This window comes from Pelophylax lessonae (assembly GCF_965119305.1).
Source record: "Pelophylax lessonae genome assembly, chromosome: 3".
Taxonomy (NCBI): domain Eukaryota; kingdom Metazoa; phylum Chordata; class Amphibia; order Anura; family Ranidae; genus Pelophylax; species Pelophylax lessonae.
The window spans coordinates 366,616,968-366,636,861 of NC_138770.1; the positions used below are offsets into that span (position 1 = coordinate 366,616,968).

General features: G+C 45.1%; 1 pseudogene across 1 annotated transcript in view; it reads left to right on the forward strand.

Annotated features, from left to right (window-relative positions):
* Nucleotides 1-7,622, forward strand: part of LOC309550542 — a 53,089-nt pseudogene extending 45,467 nt beyond the window's left edge. The window contains exon 2 of the transcript in view: nt 6,741-7,622. The product of the transcript in view is annotated as an uncharacterized misc_RNA (transcript). The remainder of the gene's footprint in view (nt 1-6,740) is intronic.
* Nucleotides 7,623-19,894: the final 12,272 nt, after the last annotated feature.

Genomic DNA, 19,894 nt, shown 5'->3' on the forward strand with positions numbered 1-19,894 from the left:
CCCAGGTGGTGGTGTTGCTGACAGATCGTCTGTTTGCGGGGTGGCAGGTGCCGGTATCACTACAGATGTGGCTGGAGCGGCCGAGACTGCAGCAGAAGAGGAAGCAGGATGAGCCAGAGACGTTTCTTGGTTTTGAAGGTATGTACTCCACTGCAGCTCGTGCACTTAGATGCCTGATCATGCAGGTTGTGCTCAGGTTGAGAAGGTTTATGCCTCGCTTCAAGCTCTGATTGCACAGGGTGCAAACCACTCGTGTCCTGTCATCAGCACATTTTCTAAAGAACTTCCACGCTAGAGAACTCCTTTGAGCTGACTTTGGTGTGCTCGTTCCCTTGCTGCGTTGGGCAGTAGCGGGCGTAGTGTCTAGGGCACGGCCGCTCCGCTTCTGCACCCTGCTCCCTCTTCTGCTGTGCTGGTGGCTCTGTGCGACCACCGCCTCTTCCTCCAAACTACTCAGGTCACCTGCATGACGTTCATTCCATGTGGGGTCGAGGACCTCATCGTCCTCCACATCATCTTCCACCCAGTCTTCACCCCTGCCCTCCTTGTCGGTCCTCACAATGCTGAACGCCGCAGCAGTTGGCACCTGCGTTTCGTCATCATCGGAGACGTGCTGCGATGATCCTTGCATGTACTCATCTTGAGAAATAAGTGGTTGGGCATCGCTGCACTCAATCTCTTCCACTTCTGGGGCAGGGCTAGGTGGATGGCCCTGGGAAACCCTGCTGACAGAGTCATCAAAAAGAAGAAGAGACTGCTGTATGGCTTGGGGCTCAGACTGCTTGCCTGATTTGCAAGGGGGTGAGGTGAAAGACGGTTGGACATCGGCTGCAGGTGCCAACTGTGACCTTTCTGCAGTAGACTGGGTGGGAGACAATGTGAAGGAACTGGAGGCACTGTCAGCAGCAAACCAATCTACTATCGCCTCCACTTGTTCTGGCCTCATCACTTCTAGGGGCGTATGATGCCCTACCAAATACTGATGCAGGTTCTGTCGCCTACTCACACTTGAGGAAGGTGTTTCACTTGTGCGTGTAGCTGGCACAGATCGACCACGTCCTCTCCTTGCAACAGGAGCTCTACCAGTAGCACCACGACCCAGGCCACGGCCCTTATTTGACGGTCTCCTCATATTTCTGTAATTTAAGATCTTGCCCTAGAAAGGTTTTTATTGAATAGCGGAATAGGAAATATGATCCAAAAAAGTGTATGTATCTCGCACGTACAAAACCACACTAGGCCCCAATTACTATTGTTTCTACCCCTAAAAGGATGGATGAGGAGTAGGAGGAGTATGGAACAGACAGCACCCTCAAATCTTCAGAAGTATGAGATGAACCTCAAAAACTTGGAAAGGTGGATCTCACACGTACCGACACAGACTATCCCGCAATTCAATTGATCCTCAAAGGTTTTTATTGAATAGCGGAATAGGAAATATGATCAAAAAAAGTGTATGTATCTCGCACGTACACCACCACACTAGGCCCCAATTACTATTGTTTGTACCCCTAAAAGGATGGTTGAGCAGTAGGAGGAGGAGTATGGAACAGGCAGCACCCTCAAATCTTCAGAAGTATGAGATGAACCCCAAAAACTTGGAAAGGTGGATCTCACATGTACCGACACAGACTATCATGCAATTTAATTGATCCCCAAAGGTTTTAATTGAATAGCGGAATAGAAAATATGATCAAAAAGAAAGTGTATGTATCTCACACGTACACCACCACACTAGGCCCCAATTACTATTGTTTGTACCCCTAAAAGGATGGTTGAGCAGTAGGAGGAGGAGTATGGAACAGGCAGCACCCTCAAATTTTCAGAAGTATGAGATGAACCCCAAAAACTTGGAAAGGTGGATCTCACACGTACCGACACAGACTATCACACAATTTAATTGATCCCCAAAGGTTTTAATTGAATAGCGGAATAGAAAATATGATCAAAAAGAAAGTGTATGTATCTCACACGTACACCACCACACTAGGCCCCAATTACTATTGTTTGTACCCCTAAAAGGATGGTTGAGGAGTAGGAGGAGGAGTATGGAACAGGCAGCACCCTCAAATCTTCAGAAGTATGAGATGAACCCCAAAAACTTGGAAAGGTGGATCTCACACGTACCACCACAGACTATCACGCAATTTAATTGATCCCCAAAGGTTTTAATTGAATAGCGGAATAGAAAATATGATCAAAAAGAAAGTGTATGTATCTCACACGTACACCACCACACTAGGCCCCAATTACTATTGTTTGTACCCCTAAAAGGATGGTTGAGCAGTAGGAGGAGGAGTATGGAACAGGCAGCACCCTCAAATCTTCAGAAGTATGAGATGAACCCCAAAAACTTGGAAAGGTGGATCTCACACGTACCGACACAGACTATCACGCAATTTAATTGATCCCCAAAGGTTTTAATTGAATAGCGGATTAGAAAATATGATCAAAAAGAAAGTGTATGTATCTCACACGTACACCACCACACTAGGCCCCAATTACTATTGTTTGTACCCCTAAAAGGATGGTTGAGGAGTAGGAGGAGGAGTATGGAACAGGCAGCACCCTCAAATCTTCAGAAGTATGAGATGAACCCCAAAAACTTGGAAAGGTGGATGTCACACGTACCGACACAGACTATCACGCAATTTAATTGATCCCCAAAGGTTTTAATTGAATAGCGGAATAGAAAATATGATCAAAAAGAAAGTGTATGTATCTCACACGTACACCACCACACTAGGCCCCAATTACTATTGTTTGTACCCCTAAAAGGATGGTTGAGCAGTAGGAGGAGGAGTATGGAACAGGCAGCACCCTCAAATCTTCAGAAGTATGAGATGAACCCCAAAAACTTGGAAAGGTGGATCTCACACGTACCGACACAGACTATCACGCAATTTAATTGATCCCCAAAGGTTTTAATTGAATAGCGGAATAGAAAATATGATCAAAAAGAAAGTGTATGTATCTCACACGTACACCACCACACTAGGCCCCAATTACTATTGTTTGTACCCCTAAAAGGATGGTTGAGCAGTAGGAGTATGGAACAGGCAGCACCCTCAAATCTTCAGAAGTATGAGATGAACCCCAAAAACTTGGAAAGGTGGATCTCACACGTACCGACACAGACTATCACGCAATTTAATTGATCCCCAAAGGATTTAATTGAATAGCGGAATAGAAAATATGATCAAAAAGAAAGTGTATGTATCTCACACGTACACCACCACACTAGGCCCCAATTACTATTGTTTGTACCCCTAAAAGGATGGTTGAGCAGTAGGAGGAGGAGTATGGAACAGGCAGCACCCTCAAATGTTCAGAAGTATGAGATTGTGTTCACTGTACCCCACAAAGATTGTGTTCACTGCACCCCACAAAGATTGTGTTCACTGCACCTCAAAAAGGATTTTGTTCACTGCACCCCACAAAGATTGTGTTCACTGCACCCTAAAAGGATTTTGTTCACTGCACCCCAAAAAGATTGTGTTCACTGTACCCCCCAAAGATTGTGTTCACTGCACCCCACAAAGATTCTGTTCCCTGTACCCCACAAAGATTGTGTTCACTGCACCCTACAAAGGATTTTGTTCACTGCACCCCAAAAAGATTGTGTTCACTGCACCCCAAAAAGGATTTTGTTCACTGCACCCCAAAAAGGATTTTGTTCACTGCACCCCAAAAAGATTGTGTTCACTGCACCCCACAAAGATTGTGTTCACTGCACCCCACAAAGGATTTTGTTCACTGCACCCCAAAAAGATTGTGTTCACTGTACCCCCCAAAAATTGTGTTCACTGCACCCCACAAAGATTCTGTTCACTGTACCCCACAAAGATTGTGTTCACTGCACCCCAAAAAGGATGTTGTTCACTGCACCCCAAAAAGGATTTTGTTCACTGCACCCCAAAAAGATTGTGTTCACTGCACCCCACAAAGATTGTGTTCACTGCACCCCACAAAGGATTTTGTTCACTGCACCCCAAAAAGATTGTGTTCACTGTACCCCCCAAAGATTGTGTTCACTGCACCCCACAAAGGATTTTGTTCACTGCACCCCAAAAAGATTGTGTTCAATGTACCCCCCAAAGATTGTGTTCACTGCACCCCACAAAGATTCTGTTCACTGTACCCCACAAAGATTGTGTTCACTGCACCCTACAAAGGATTTTGTTCACTGCACCCCAAAAAGATTGTGTTCACTGCACCCCAAAAAGGATTTTGTTCACTGCACCCCAAAAAGGATGTTGTTCACTGCACCCCAAAAAGGATTTTGTTCACTGCACCCCAAAAAGATTGTGTTCACTGCACCCCACAAAGATTGTGTTCACTGCACCCCACAAAGGATTTTGTTCACTGCACCCCAAAAAGATTGTGTTCACTGCACCCCAAAAATGATTTTGTTCACTGCACCCCAAAAAGGATGTTGTTCACTGCACCCCAAAAAGGATTTTGTTCACTCCACCCCAAAAAGATTGTGTTCACTGCACCCCACAAAGATTGTGTTCACTGCACCCCAAAAAGGATTTTGTTCACTGCACCCCAAAAAGATTGTGTTCACTGCACCCCACAAAGATTGTGTTCACTGCACCCCACAAAGGATTTTGTTCACTGCACCCCAAAAAGATTGTGTTCACTGCACCCCACAAAGATTGTGTTCACTGCACCCCACAAAGGATTTTGTTCACTGCACCCCAAAAAGATTGTGTTCACTGTACCCCCCAAAGATTCTGTTCACTGCACCCCACAAAGATTCTGTTCACTGTACCCCACAAAGATTGTGTTCACTGCACCCTAAAAGGATTTTGTTCACTGCACCCCAAAAAGGATGTTGTTCACTGCACCCCTAAAAGGATTTTGTTCACTGCACCCCAAAAAGGATGTTGTTCACTGCACCCCAAAAAGGATTTTGTTCACTGCACCCCAAAAAGATTGTGTTCACTGCACCCCACAAAGATTGTGTTCACTGCACCCCACAAAGGATTTTGTTCACTGCACCCCAAAAAGATTGTGTTCACTGCACCCCAAAAAGGATTTTGTTCACTGCACCCCAAAAAGGATGTTGTTCACTGCACCCCAAAAAGATTGTGTTCACTGCACCCCACAAAGATTGTGTTCACTGCACCCCACAAAGATTGTGTTCACTGCACCCCACAAAGGATTTTGTTCACTGCACCCCAAAAAGATTGTGTTCACTGCACCCCAAAAAGGATGTTGTTCACTGCACCCCAAAAAGGATTTTGTTCACTGCACCCCAAAAAGATTTTGTTCACTGCACCCCAAAAAGGACGTTGTTCACTGCACCCCAAAAAGATTGTGTTCACTGCAGCCCAAAAAGATTGTGTTCACTGCAGCTCACACACAGAAAAATGGATGTGGATCACTGACACCTGCCTATCTCCTATCCCACACCACACAGCAATATCGATTGTAGTTTGTAGAACACAGTTTCCCTAAAATTCAGCAGCAGCCTCTCTCTAACAGGATTGAGAAGAGATTGTAGATCAGGATTGAGTGCAGAGTCACCCCACCCCCCACACAGCAATATCGATTGTACTTTGTAGAAGACACTGACCCTATAATTCAGCAGACTCTATCCCTAAAATGCCTACAACTCGCCCTGCCTAAACACTCCGACCTGTCCCTCAATTCTATCCGGACACAAATGGTTTTTTCCTGCCTGTCTTTCCCTAATCAGCAGCCAGCACGTTGATGTGTGCTCTGTCCCTGATCTAAGCAGCAGAATGAAGACGCTGCGGCTGCCTGGAACTTATAAAGACTTGGTCACATGCTTCAGACGGCCAATCACAGCTACTGAGACATTTGCAGGCATGGCTGGGATGGCTTAAGGCACACCAGTTAAACGATTGTTGATTGGCTGTTGAAAGCCCGCCATGAAAAGAGCGCCAAAGCATGCAAAACCCGGAAATAAAACGACCGAACACGGATTTTTACCCGAACATACAGTAAAGTGTCCGTGTCCGTGTCCGTGTTCGGGTACAAAAAATCCAATTATTCGGTACGAACACAAATAATACAGTCCGTGTTCGCTCAACACTACTAATAAATGTTTTGTCTGCTCATTATCTTCCGCCTGAGCAGTTGCCCTGCTGCCTCGCCTCCTGTGGGACGTAGAGCCTCGACTGCCTTGACTTAGTGGCCTGGTGGAAGGCGTGGAAGCGTCAGTTTCATTGTACTCCACTTCCAGTTCCTGAGCGGATATGGACTCATCCAAGCCCTGTGCCTCAATTGCTATGTTATCTACATTTGATGAACATGCAAATGCAATGCCTTCCTCTTCATCAACTGCTGCATGCTCCTCCTCCTCCCGTTCCTCCTGCTCATTCTCCACCTCCTCCCAACTTGCTTGTGTGCTGCAATTACAAATATGTAACTACTTTTCATTATCCGCTCCAAATACAATTTAGATGATAGGTGGGGATTGGAAGGTGAGGGGGGGGGCAAGAGGGAGGGGGAAGGATGGGTTAATAATTGAAAGAGGGAATTTGACAATAACTTACTTCCGCATTTCTAGAACTGGTACCAGAAAATCCAGACATCTGGCAAAGGCATAGGGACGCTTAGGGGGGGCACCGGATCCACTTCTCGCCTCACGTTCTAGTCTCTTATACCTCTGCATGGTGTCCTTGAGGCTACGCCATCTTGTTCGTATTAGTGATTCTGTAAGCGATAAACATGACTAATAATAATTTTCTATTTTTTTATTTCAGGTACCTTGGAACTGGAAATTCATTTGCGAGCTTGCATTACGAATTCAAATTGGGGAAATCCACTGTGAGCACAATTGTGCGTGATACCTGTATTGCCATTTGGGAGGTCCTAAGAGATGTGGTGATGAGAAAACCAACCGAAGAGGAGTGGATCTCTGTAGCTGATCTTTTTTGGGAGCGCTGCAACTTCCCTAACTGTGTCGGTGCAATAGATGGCAAGCACATCAGGATTGTGAGACCAGTTGGTAGCGGTACCAAATATTTTAATTACAAAAAATATTTTTCAGTGGTTTTGCTGGCAGTGGCGGATGCAAATTACTCATTCACCTACATAGATGTTGGTTCGTACGGGAGCAGTTCCGACTCAGCATTTTTTCCCACTCCAGTTTTGGAAAAATGCTACGTGCCAAAAGCCTGGACCTCCCACATGAACGACCACTGCCTGGAACATCTCAACCCAGTCTACCATTTGTTTTTGTTGGGGACGAGGCTTTTGCACTTTCAGAACACCTGCTACGCCCGTATGCAAATCGCTCACTGACTATCGAAAAGAGAGTTTTCAACTACAGGCTCACAAGAGCGCGCAGAGTTGTGGAGTGTAGTTTTGGAATTCTAGCAAATAAGTGGCGATTTCTTCACACACCAATGACTCTAACCATAGATAATGCCATAATTGCTGTCAAAGCTGCCTGTGCACTCCACAATTTTGTTAGATCAAGAGATGGATACCTCTTCGAGGACTCGTTGATGGATGATATGGAAGGTGCAGAGTGGATCCACACCAGGGGAAACTACAGAGGGGCCAACATCAGGGAGGATTTTACAGACTTCTTTATGAGTCCTGCCGGTCAAGTGCCATGGCAGCTTGATGCCATTCAATAAAGAGTGTTCATCATTCTCTGTACTTTGTTTAAATAAATACACTATTGTTAAAATGTTCAACATTGCGTAATTCAATTCTTTTCGTTTGTGGTTACCTACTGAGCATGCATGGTCTTCCACTTGCTCCGTCCTTTGGAGCAGGGCCCACCATAGATCCCCTTCAAATCAGGGCCCCCCATAGATCCCCTTCACATCAGGTTCCCCCCATAGATCCCCTTCACATCAGGGCCCCCCATAGATCCCCTTCACATCAGGGCCCCCCATAGATCCCCTTCAAATCAGGGCCCCCATAGATCCCCTTCAAATCAGGGCCCCCCATAGATCCCCTTCAAATCAGGGCCCCCCATAGATCCCCTTCAAATCAGGGCCCCCATAGATCCCCTTCACATCAGGGCCCCCATAGATCCCCTTCAAATCAGGGCCCCCATAGATCCCCTTCAAATCAGGGCCCCCCATAGATCCCCTTCAAATCAGGGCCCCCCATAGATCCCCTTCACATCAGGGCCCTCATAGATCCCCTTCAAATCAGGGCCCCCATAGATCCCCTTCAAATCAGGGCCCCCCATAGATCCCCTTCAAATCAGGGCCCCCCATAGATCCCCTTCAAATCAGGGCCCCCCATAGATCCCCTTCACATCAGGGCCCTCATAGATCCCCTTCAAATCAGGGCCCCCATAGATCCCCTTCAAATCAGGGCCCCCCATAGATCCCCTTCAAATCAGGGCCCCCCATAGATCCCCTTCACATCAGGGCCCCCATAGATCCCCTTCAAATCAGGGCCCCGATAGATCCCCTTCACATCAGGTTCCCCCCATAGATCCCCTTCACATCAGGTTCCCCCCATAGATCCCCTTCACATCAGGGCCCCCCATAGATTCCCCTTTCTGTGATAAATATATACACAGGAACCATAGAACATATCTTCTTACCTTTATGTTTCCGCACTTGGGGTGTGAATCCATTCCAGTCCTGATACAGGCTTACACAAATCTCTTCCCACCCTCTTTTCTTCAGAGCATTATTCTTGTACTCTGCTGTACGGCTGTCCCATAGATATGGCCTGGCACGGACAAGCCTGATCAGCTCCTCGTTGTCGATCCCAATAAGTTTGGGTGCCATGTTTGTGGATGTCCAAGATGTTTGTGATTTTTGTGGATGTCACATGGAGGCTCGGGACAGGAAATAGAGGGGTGGAGCTGAAGGGACAAACTGTACACATATTCGCACATATCTGAATTGTACATGCGAGTTCAGACCGATTTACATTCATGTCTATGGAGACTAAATTCGCAACGCAGCGCTGTAAACTCGCACAAGACCCTTTTTATGATCGCATCACATTCGCATCTGGATCGCAACGCATAGATGTGAACGGCCGTCACGAATTCAATGTATTTTGTAAATGCATGCGATTGGAGACTATTTAGAACGCATCATATTCGCAGTACAGCGCATAAGTGTGAACCGGCACTTACTGACAACTTTCTGTAAAAAAACAACAACAAAAAAATAATAATAATTTTCCTGAAACTTGTGGCAAAATATAAAATACTCCATGGACTCACCATGCCTCTCAGAAAAAAAGCTTTGGTTGTCTACTTTTCAAAAAGGGGTCATTTGGGGGGTGTTTGAACTGTCCCGGCATTTTACGCTCAATCTTAGCCACACATCACCCACTCTTCTAACCACTTGAAAACCAAGCCTATTTTTTTTTTACTAGAAAATTACTTTGAACCCCCAAACATTATATATTTTTTTAAAGCAGAGCCCCTATAGAATAAAATGTTGGATGTTGCAAATTTTTTTGTCACACGGTATTTGCGCACAGATTTTCCAAACGCAATTTTTGCGAAAAAAATACATTTTTTTTTAATTTATTGCACAAATACACTATATAATTCCAATTTTTTGGGTAAAATTTAAAAGATGATGTTATGCCGAGTTCATAAACACCTAACATGACATGCTTTAAAAATTGCGCATGCCTGCGCAGCGGCAAAAGCATACGTAAATTTTTAAAAACCTTTAAAAGTCTCTACAGGTTACCACTTTAGACTTACAGAGGAGGTCTACTGCAAGAATTACTGCACTCGATCTGGCGATCGCGGCGATACCTCACATGCATGCTGCAATTGCGGTTTACATATGACACTAGACCACCGCTTGCGTGCGCCATTGCGCGCAAGCACCGGGGAAAGGGGGGGGGCTCAATTTTTTTTTTCTTCTTTTTTCTTTTGCTTTTTTATGTTATTTTGACACCTTTCCTTTTTTTTTTTTAAATAATTTTTATTGTTATCACAGTGAATATAAATATCCCCTATGATAGCAATCTGTGGTGACAGGTACTCTTTTTTAAAAAAATTGGGGTCTTTTAGACTCTAGATCTCTCCTCTGACCTTAACGCATCTGACCACACCAAAATTGATGTGATAAAATACTTTCCCAATTTCCCAATGGCCCTGCTTATTTCTGGCGAAACAGAAGTCATGAAATGCTCGTAGCCTCCGGCATCTTAGGCCATAGAGATGATTGGAGCCATTCTCATCTCCAATTAGCTCTATGGTTAGACAATTGAACCACCGGCTGCACTCTCGGGTTAACCGGTGGGACAGGAGAGCCCGAGAAAAACCACGGAAGGCTGCGGAAGGCGGCGGTGGGGGGGGAGGCCCCTCCCACTGCATGTAAAAGCAGTCTAGCAGCCAATTACCTGCTAGGATTGCTTTTACATGTAAGCTGACCGCTGGCTGTAAAAAACGATACCAAGATGATGCCTAAATCTGCAGGCATCATCCTGGTATATACCAGTACATTGCTGGTCCTTGTTTGGCATATAGGTTTTTTTTTTTTTTCATGCAGCCTGTGGGCTGAACGGAAAAAAAGAGAACCTATCAGAAATCAGCACAGGAATAATGCGTAGTATTACTCATCATTAACCGCCCAAACAACCACCCACTGAATTTAATGATGGGTATACACGGTGTCCTGTCCTCCCTATGTGTGAGGGTACATAGATTGACAGGCAGTATAACCCTGATTTCCTTCAATGCATTGACAAAGGAGCAAGGTCCAACTTCAACTTTTATTGCAAGGAAATACGTGAAGTGAGAGTGGTAAAACTGTGGAACAGAAAAGAGAATACACTTACTAATGTATACTGACATGTGGCAATGCATATAAGACATTACTGTACATAGCAATGCAAATACAAGAAATGTGCACAAGATGTAAGTTACACAAGACATAGATACAGGATGATAATGTTAAGCATCCATAAGAGTATACACACCAGCGATGCCGCCATAAACTAAGATGAGGGAGGATGCAACTAGCTGTGTTTCCTCTAGCTGAGTTTCCTGTAGAAAACAAGATATGGAGGGAAGATGATGTCACCAAAGTTCATAGGTGAAAGCTATGGTAGCTGGACTGGGACAAAAATTGTTCCAATATGTAATATGTGAATGGCCACAAGATGGCGCTGGTACAACATGAACAGTAGGTTACACAGTAAATTACACATTGTGAAAACTCTCATAAGAATAACATGACAATATAATGATGGAGACATGACACTCCCCGCTTGGTATCCCAAGGATACCACATTAACTATTCTCTGGAGAGAGTAACAAAATCAGTTCAGTAACAGGTCTCTGGAAGAGTTTAGGCTCATTTTGCCTGCAGACTTTCACTTCCACCTTCCTGACTCTTCCATCTTCACTTGGAAATACTTTGGTTATCAGTCCCAAAGGCCAGTCATTTCTTTTTGACTGAGAGTCTTTTACAAGAACAACATTACCAACCTTCATGTTGGGTTTACTGGTTTGCCATTTATTCCGGGACTGTAGAGTAGGGATGTATTGTTTTCTCCATTTATCCCAGAAGGCATCCGCTAGAGTTTGCACACGTCTCCACTGACACTTGTACAAATCTTTAGTGCTAAACTCACCAGGGGGAGCTGTAACCGGACCAACCTTTTGGGTGAGGATAATAGAAGGAGTGAGTAAAAGAGGATCTTCTGGATCACTGGATATTGAAGTCAAAGGTCTGGCATTCATGATCGTCACTACTTCGGCCATAAAGGTTGTAAGAGACTCATGGGTAAGCTTCAAAGTCCCCAGCTGTAGAAAGATAGAATCAAGGATCCTGCGGGCTATACCAATCATACGCTCCCAAGAGCCTCCCATGTGAGAGGAGTGTGGGGAATTGAATGTCCATTTACAGTCTTGGTCAGCAAGATATCTCTCTACATGGTCACTGTCGATGTTTGAGGGGATCTGCAGTTCCTTACAGGCTCCCACAAAATGAGTGCCTCTGTCAGAGCGGATTTGTTTGACCGGGCCTCGAATAGAAATGAAACGTCTGAGAGCATTTATGAAGCTGGATGTGTCCAAAGACTCAATGACTTCTATATGCACAGCCCTAATACTCATGCAGGTGAATATGACTGCCCAGCGTTTGCTGTTTGCACGACCTCCTCTGGTGTGTCGTGTAGTGACAGACCAAGGGCCAAACACATCAAGACCAACATTTGTAAAGGGAGGGTCTGTACTGAGTCGGTCGGCAGGAAGATTAGCCATTTTCTGTGACTGAAATATACCACGTAGTCTTTTGCAAGTGATACATTTGAAAATTAGACTACTCACAAGTCTTTTTGCTCCCACTATCCAGAATCCAGCTGTCCGTAAAGCTCCTTCAGTGAACAAACGTCCCTGGTGCTTGGTCTTTTCATGGTAGTGTTGCACAAGTAACGATGCAATATGACTGTTTGGAAGTATTATTGGGTTACATTCCTTACTCTCAAGTTTTGCCTTAGAAATACGTCCCCCAACTCTCAACAGTCCATTATCATCTATAAATGGGTCAAGTCTCTTAAGGGAACTGTCTTTAGGAACGCATTTTTGCTTTTGGAAGTGTTCAAAATCTTAAACATAAACTTCTTGTTGGATACACCGGATGATAACGTCTCTAGACTGTGTGAGTTCATCCAATGTATAGGCTTTATGACAGTAATGCCAACCTTTACAATGTTCTGATCTTGTAGATGTGGCTCTAAAAGATCTGGCTATGTGGATCAAACCAGCTAATGCTCTGTTTAACGATTTCCATGTGGAAAACTTGTTGAATCGTTCAGATCCAAGATGTCTGTTAGAAACTGTTGTGGTGAGTACAGAAACGTGAGGACGAATCTCTGCATCAGAATTCGGCTCTGACAACTCAAATGTATCTTCCTCAAGAGTGTCCACTACTGGTCTGTAGAGGAATGTTGGCCCTGTGAGCCAGGTAGAGTCTTTGAGGTGGGCTGCAGGAACAGCTCTTGTGGCATGATCTGCCGGGTTTTGGTGAGTTGGTACATAGCGCCACTGGGTAGGCTGTGTTGACCTCCTAATTCTTTGCACTCTGTTGTGTACATAGACGTAGAATCTCCTAGTCTCATTGTAAATGTAGCCCAACACTACTTTGCTGTCTGTATGAAACACTGTATTGTCAAGTTGTATGTCTATTTCTGACACGATAAGCTCTGCTAGTTCTACTGCCAGAACAGCAGCACAAAGTTCCAACCTTGGTATGGTGATCTCAGGACATGGTGCCAGCTTCGCCTTGCCCATTACAAAGCCAATTTGAACTTGACCTTTATTGACTATTGTTTTGAGGTAAGCGACAGCAGCAATTGCTTTTACTGAAGCATCACAAAAGATGAACAGTTGCCTAGACCGAACCTCTGCTGGAGAGAGGTGGGTATATGACCTAGGTATATGTAGGTTAGATAATGACTTTAAAGAGTCTCTCCATGTTATCCATAGTGCCTCTTTCTCTGAGGAAAGTGGAGAATCCCAATCACATGTATCTGTGGTTAACTCTCTGAGCAGAGTCTTACCTTGGATGATCACGGGTGCTGCAAACCCAAGTGGGTCATATAGACTGTTGATTGTAGATAAGACACCACGTTGTGAGAAGGGCTTTTCCTCTTGGTTGACCTGAAAGGTAAAGGTGTCAGACTTGAGATCCCAGCTGAGCCCCAGGCTGCGCTGCATGGGTATTGTGTCTGTAGCCAAGTCTAGGTCTTTCAAGTCGCTGGTGTGATCTTGAGTAGGAAAAGCTTCCATAACAACTTTACTGTTTGAAGCTATCTTATGCAATCTGAGGTTTGAACATGAAAGCATAGTCTGAGTCCTCTTGAGTAGGCTGATTGCAGCTTCTGGTGAGGGAAGTGACTTTAGACCATCATCCACATAAAAGTCTCTTTCAACAAACTTCTTAACATCCTGTCCATAGTCTGGAAGTGGTGCAACCCAGGTGTTTGTTTCATCCTTGAAAATTCCTTGTTCCATCATTTTTAAAAAGGTCTCATCTTCAAAGGAGGGAGCTATCTTGTGATCTTCTTTTGTCCCCTGGAACACTGTGCATCCTAAGTGGTCTAGGTCTTCACCACAAGAAGGGTTCTGGATTTCAGTAAAGTCCGGATATAGCATACCTGCAGGTTTCTCTCTTAAAAGGAATTTATTAGGGCAAGGCTGAAAGAGGGATGGACGTCCATTTTCCAATGTATGCGTGTAAAAGGAATTTACAGTGGTTGGCTTGTGGACATTTCCTAAGCAGACATCACCTATAATGACCCACCCTAGGTCCAGCTTCTGAGCATATGGAGAATTGTGAGGACCGTTTATCTGTTCTCTCACCTTGTGGACTCTTATGATGTCTCTTCCTAGCAGGAGTATTATTTGAGCCTCTGGATCAAGTGCAGGAATGAGATGTGCTATGGGTTTCAGATGCCAATGATGCGATGCAGCCTCAGGTGTAGGAATCTCTTCTCTATTGTTTGGAATCTGGTTACATTCGATCAGGGTAGGCAGAGGCAAGGATGCTTCCCCATTTACGGATTCGATTTGGTAACCAGTAGCTCTTCTGCCTTTTTCTTCACTCACACCTGTGCAAGTTTTAAGTGAGTATGAAGAGTTATGTCCTTTAATACTGAAGATATCAAAGAAAGCTGAGCTAGCAAGAGATCTATTGCTTTGATCATCAAGGATGGCATACAACCTTATGGCTTTCTCTTTGTGACCAATGGGGTACACTGTAACCAGACAAATCTTAGAGCATGATTTGTTACTAAGACCTTCTCCACAGACTTGGGTGCACTGGGGTGTCACTTCAGGAGGTTTTGTATCTCTCTCCTCCCCGCCGTGCTCTGCAGCCTGGTCTGAAGGTGTGGGAGTCCATGGAGGTGGCCCAGGGTGTAAAGCTGTAATATGCTCTTCACTATCACATTCTGAGCATTTAATGTTCTCTGTACAGTCTTTTGCGAGATGAGAGGCTGATGCACAACACTTGTAGCAAATATGATTTTCCCTGAGGAAGGTTTTGCGTTCCTTGAGAGGTTTTCCTCTAAATCCTCTGCATTTCAGCAATGAGTGTGGTTTCTTATGTAGAGGGCACTCTCTGTGCAGGTCTTTTGTTGGGACCTTCTCAGTCTCTGTAGTACTGTAAGTTTTGATTGAGGAGTCTTTAAGAGATACACTGGTTTTGTGTACTGCAACAGGTGTACCTTTCAGGTTGCGAGGTGAGACAGGTTTACCTAGTTTGGGGTATGCGGTGTCAAACATTGAGAAGTCAAAGCTAGGATCATTTCTGGTCTTTGCTTGTTGGTGCACAAAGTCCACAAAGAATGAAAATGGAGGAAATTGGACATTGTACTGCTGTTTGTACTTGGAGCCTTGAGCGATCCACTTCTCTTGTAGACTAATAGTAGTTTTTGTACAATGGGGTTGACACCACGCGCCGTATCTAAGTATGCTAGACCTTGCAAGTCTCCTTCGTCCTTGGCAACTTGGAGTTCCATCAGCAGATCGTTTAGTTCTCTAAGCTTTTGATAACCTTTGTTATGAATTTTTGGAAAATCTTGAATTCTTTGGAATAGTGCGTTCTCTATTACTTCTGGTGAGCCATAACACTCTTCAAGTCTCTCCCATATGGCGTTCAGCCCTCTGGCTGGATAGTTAATGTTAATGTCTCTAATCCGCTTTGCATGTTCTGCTGACTCATTTCCTAGCCACCTGACTAGAAGATCAACTTCTTCACTTGCAGACAGATCTAGATCTCTGATCGTATTCTTTAATGATGATCGCCATGATCTATAGCCTTCAGGTCTGTCATTAAACTTGGAGAGCCCCTTGGTTATTAGCTCACGTCGGGCAAAGAATTTAAGGAAGTCTGACATACCTTCATTTCTGTTTGATGGACCTGGAGATAAGTTGTGGTGTAAAGGTCCCGGCGGGCTGGTATAGCTTTTTGGTGTCAACTTGTTGCTGTAATAGTCACCATCTACTTCAGGTTGCACTGAGGGATGATGGTATGCAAAACTGCTCTCTTGCTTAACATGAGGAGAATGGTTAGCAGAAGTTGCTTGTCGTGTGTCAGGATTCTGCTGCTCTTTAGCAGGGGTTGACTCTGCTCCTGGTCCTAAATGCAGACTGTCACCTGACTTAGAGTGCTGCAGTATGTAGTCTGTAGTGCGTTTCATGTTATCAGGATGGCCAGGTTCAGGCCCAAGCATGTTGCTGAGTCTATCACTTGTGGAGTTTGCTGCTTCTTCTAAAGCTTCTGCTTCTGCGATAGCGGCTGCAGCTTCCTTCTCCACTTCTAGCTTTTCCAATGTTGCCCGTTGTTCAGCTAGGGCTGCTTCCATGCGTGCTTTCTCTATTTTCAATTGTCTCTCTTTTTCAGCAAATGTTGCTCGCATTTTGGCGGCTTCAGCCTTTGCGCGGGCTATGGCAATAGTGGAGCTGCTCACTGACCTCTTTGAGCTTCTGGAACTGGCTGAGGTGTGGGACCTTGTCTCCAATGGATCAGACTTGCTTGTTGACATGGTAGCAGGTTTGCACACTTGCACTGTGTGGGGTTCAGTATCACGTGGTCCAACCTGTACTCGGTTGCTGTTTCACTGCAGCTTGTGAGAGGTCACAGCGTCTTGCATCAGCTTGTGCAGAATCTGCAGCTTCACTGTGTCTCTAGCTTGTTAGGAGGTCGCTGTTTTACTGTCCTGTCCTCCCTATGTGTGAGGGTACATAGATTGACAGGCAGTATAACCCTGATTTCCTTCAATGCATTGACAAAGGAGCAAGGTCCAACTTCAACTTTTATTGCAAGGAAATACGTGAAGTGAGAGTGGTAAAACTGTGGAACAGAAAAGAGAATACACTTACTAATGTATACTGACATGTGGCAATGCATATAAGACATTACTGTACATAGCAATGCAAATACAAGAAATGTGCACAAGATGTAAGTTACACAAGACATAGATACAGGATGATAATGTTAAGCATCCATAAGAGTATACACACCAGCGATGCCGCCATAAACTAAGATGAGGGAGGATGCAACTAGCTGTGTTTCCTCTAGCTGAGTTTCCTGTAGAAAACAAGATATGGAGGGAAGATGATGTCACCAAAGTTCATAGGTGAAAGCTATGGTAGCTGGACTGGGACAAAAATTGTTCCAATATGTAATATGTGAATGGCCACAAGATGGCGCTGGTACAACATGAACAGTAGGTTACACAGTAAATTACACATTGTGAAAACTCTCATAAGAATAACATGACAATATAATGATGGAGACATGACACACGGCACTATCCACGTATACCAAAATAGGATTTTAACTGCAGTGCTGAAATCAGAAAATCACCACAGCTGCTATCAGCAAAGGTATCCATATATGCTGAACGCAAACACTGTTTGTGTCAGAATATATAAAATCAATGCGTGGTAGCCGATGAGTACCTGCAAGAGAAACAGGTCACAAAAGAATGACAAAACAAAGGACATTAAAAAAAAGTACAGTAGGAAGAGTAGGACATATAAAATGACTGACACAACAAAAGTTTTTGGATTCTTATCATTAACCGCCCAAACAACCACCCACTGAATTTAATGATGGGTATACACGGCACTATCCACGTATACCAAAATAGGATTTTAACTGCAGTGCTGAAATCAGAAAATCACCACAGCTGCTATCAGCAAAGGTATCCATATATGCTGAGCGCAAACACTGTTTGTGTCAGAATATATAAAATCAATGCGTGGTAGCCGACGAGTACCTGCAAGAGAAACAGGTCACAAAAGAATGAAAAAACAAACAAAGGACATTGAAAAAAGTATAGTAGGAAGGAGTAGAAGGACATATAAAATGACTGACACAACAACAGTTTTTGGATCATTTTATTTTTCTTTCTAACTGTTTCTTGATTTGGTACTGCGATCTTCTGCGATCTTCTCTTCCAGCTTGGGTCTCTCAAAATGTCGATGGACATCCAACATCTTTCGAGACCCTGTGTTTGTGTGCCCTACACTGTGTCGTGCTGTACCCTACGCTAATACTCCACTAGTGTATGGTAGCGCTCGAAACATTCCCCGATGCAGAGACCAGGTTGGTCAGGACATTTGGGACAATAATAACGGGTGTCACGCCTACATCCGCGCCTGCTACAGACACAACATCTTTTTTGGGGGTATCTTTGGGTAGGGGTACTCGGGAGGACATAAGAAAAATGCCTCTCATGCAGCCGGCTCACTGCATCTGGAAGGGGAAGTTGGACAGGCATGCCTCCTGGGTACAGGTAGGCAAGGATGATCTCTTCCTGGAATTCCCAGAAAGATCCAGTTTGTCCTGACGCCCTGTATAGGACAAAGGCGTTCAGCATAGCCAATTGGTAAAGGTAAACAGACACTTTTTTGTACCAGCGTCTGGCTTTACGGGCAACTAAATACGGCGCCAAAAGCTGGTCGTTAAGGTCCACCCCTCCCATGTTAAGGTTATATTCGTGGACACAGAGGGCTTTCTCCACAACGCCAGTTGCCGTAGTGATTTGGATTGTCGTGTCTGCGTGAAGGGAGGACAGAACATAAACATCCCGTGTATCCTTCCACTTCACCGCAAGCAATTTGTCCGTTTTCAAGCAGGCTCTCGCCCCCCGACTAAGACGGGAATTTATAAGCCGTTGGGGGAAGCCCCGGCGATTAGGTCGCACGGTGCCACATGCGCCAATTTGTAAATTGAGAAGGTGACTAAATAGTGGCACGCTTGTATAAAAGTTGTCCATGTACAAATGGTACCCCTTTCCGGATAAGGGTGACACCAAGTCCCAAATGATCTTACCACTGCTCCCTATGTAGTCTGGGCAGTTGGGGGGCTCCACACAGCTATCTTTTCCCTCATAGACCCGGAAACTAACTGTATAGCCTGTGGCCCTGTCACACAATTTATACAGTTTGACCTCGTACTTGGCACGCTTGCTAGGGAGGTACTGTTTCATAGCAAGGCGGCCAGTAAATTTAATCAGGGACTCGTCAACGCAGACAACTTGTTCGGGGGTAAACAAGGCTGCAAACCGCTGATTGAAGTGGTCTATGAGGGGCCGAATTTTGTGGAGCCGATCGTATTCAGGGTCTCCCCGAGGACGACAGATTTCATTGTCGCTGAAATGCATAAATCGCAGAATTTGCTCGTATCTCCCCCTGGACATGGAGGCAGAGTACATGCGCATATGGTGAAGTGGGCTAGTGGACCAATATAGCCGCAATTCACTCTGTTTAGTTATGCCCATGTGGAGGGAAAGGCCCAGAAAGATCTTAAATTCGGAAACCGTTATAGGTTTCCAGCCGAATTGTCTGGCAAGGTGTGAATTTGGGTTGGCGGCGATGAACTGTTGTGCATATAAATTTGATTGATCCACAATCGATCTGTAAAGATCTTCCGTGAAGAACAGCTCATAAAAGTTCAACCAGCTGTCTCCACGTGGATTCCAGGTTGGGCGGTGAATGGGGGAAGTACTGGCGCTGTAGTATCAGTGGGTTGCCAATTAGGATATGCCAGCGCATCAGGGAGGGCACTATGGGCTCTACGGGCCTGTCTACGAATACGCGGTGGCTGCGGGCCACTACTTGTGCTAGCCACCGCACCAGCTTCTACTGCACTTAGGGGACTCGCCACGTCACCAGGTGTTACTGCAGTGCTGGTTGTACTAGGTCCAGGGTGTACTAGGCCGCTGGCGCTTGCCAGGTCGCCAGAAAAATGAGCGGCACTAGTAACCACACTCTGCTCCATACGAGCACCCTGCGATTCCTGCATCTCAACAACTTCAGAATGGGGTCGGGTATGCCTGGGTCTAACAGGGACCCATCTGTCGTCGGAGCTATCTGTCAGGGAGCCGCTGCCGTCATCAGGTTCATATACTGACACTAATTCGGTCATTGTAGCTTCCCCTTCGCTAT